The sequence below is a fragment of the Anomaloglossus baeobatrachus genome, chromosome 5, assembly GCF_048569485.1.
Source record: "Anomaloglossus baeobatrachus isolate aAnoBae1 chromosome 5, aAnoBae1.hap1, whole genome shotgun sequence".
In the NCBI taxonomy this organism is placed as follows: domain Eukaryota; kingdom Metazoa; phylum Chordata; class Amphibia; order Anura; family Aromobatidae; genus Anomaloglossus; species Anomaloglossus baeobatrachus.
This window is the reverse complement of record NC_134357.1, coordinates 337,241,078-337,242,659: the sequence shown is the minus strand read 5'-3', so window position 1 is coordinate 337,242,659 and position 1,582 is coordinate 337,241,078.

Here is a 1,582-nt window from a genome sequence, read left to right as displayed (position 1 = left end):
AAATATAGATTCAAAGATTTATATTAAATGCTTTAATCATTGGATCCTACCTGTCCTTTAACCCCTTACTGACCAAGTAATTTTCTGTTTCTGCACTTTTCCTTTTTCCTCCATTTATTCCTAAAACCATAACTTTTTTTTTAATTTTTCTCTCAATATTTCCATGTGAGGGCTTGTTTTTTGAGGGATGAGTTGGACATTTGAATTACACCATTCATTTTATCATGTAATGTACTGGAAAGTGGGAAACAAATTAAGTGTGTCAAAATGGCAAAAAAAAGCTCAATTTTGCTTTACTATGTTCACTATATGGTAAAACTGACCTGGCAATATGATTCTGCAGATCAGTACGATTAAGCAGATAACAAATATGCCTAGGTTTTTGTTTTATTAAAGTGGCGAAACCCTCCAGAAATTAAAAAAAAACAACCCATAAAATTATCAATTTTTGTAATATGGAGCTGTGTGAGGGTTATTATTTTGTGCTCTAAACTGATGTTTTATTGATATCACATTGGGATATTACATTTTTTTGTATAGTTGTAGCTGCCAAAAAACTGCAATTCTGGTGTTTTATGTTTATTCATTACACTGTTTACCGATTGGATTAATTTATTTTATATTTTGATAGATCGGACTTTTATGAATGCAATGATACCAAATATGTGTATTTTTTATTTCTTAATTTTGAATGGATGTAAAGTGGGGTGATTTGAACTTTTATATATATTTTCTGGAAAAATAAAATTTTCCAGAAAAATTTTCGACCTCTCCTTTGACTTCCATTATACTCGGTATACGAGTACTGAGCACCCAAGAATCAAAATGCTCATTACGAGCACCCAACCACCAAACACTTTGCTCATCACTACTAGTTACAGGTTATTTTTCCCAGGAGAATCATCATGAAAGGGACTGGGGTCTTCAGCAGACGCCCCCCCCACCTCGCCATCATGGCAATGCATCGATGCCCCACAATCATGTCATGGGCATGCCGATGGGTGCCCTCTTGCAGAAACGCTGTAAATACTGCTGCCAGATATTGATAGCGGCATTTAACAGGTTAATAGCCATGGATGGAGTTCTGCTCCACTTGTGTCTGTTAGAGGCAGATGATGGCTGAATAACTCAGCCATCATCTTCTAGTAAAGATGAGGGCTTGGATTCCGAGCCTGCTTCAAAGTCAAGGAGCTCGCACATGACCTACCAGTTCATCATATGTCAATAAGGGATTAAATGTGTAAGCTCTTGACCCAGTAGATGCATGTGTTCTTGAATAGGTTAGGGTCCCACCAAGGCAAGGTCATCTTGTCTTGGTTGGGGGGTACACACAAATTGACAAATTAGTGTACTAAATGCCTTCATTCTAGTATATTCTACATAGCATTAAAGGTAACCATTTAGGTGCAATAGGCACCCAGAAGCACGGGCAGTTCTAGGTGCATATTTCTAATCCCTATATAACTGTCCAAGCATCTAGTAGCATAGATAAAGAGATCTTTAGAAAAAAGTATTTCTGAAGATCTTTTATCAAATGCTAATGAGGCCAGGGACTAGTCACAAGGGGCATTAGTTCCCTTGG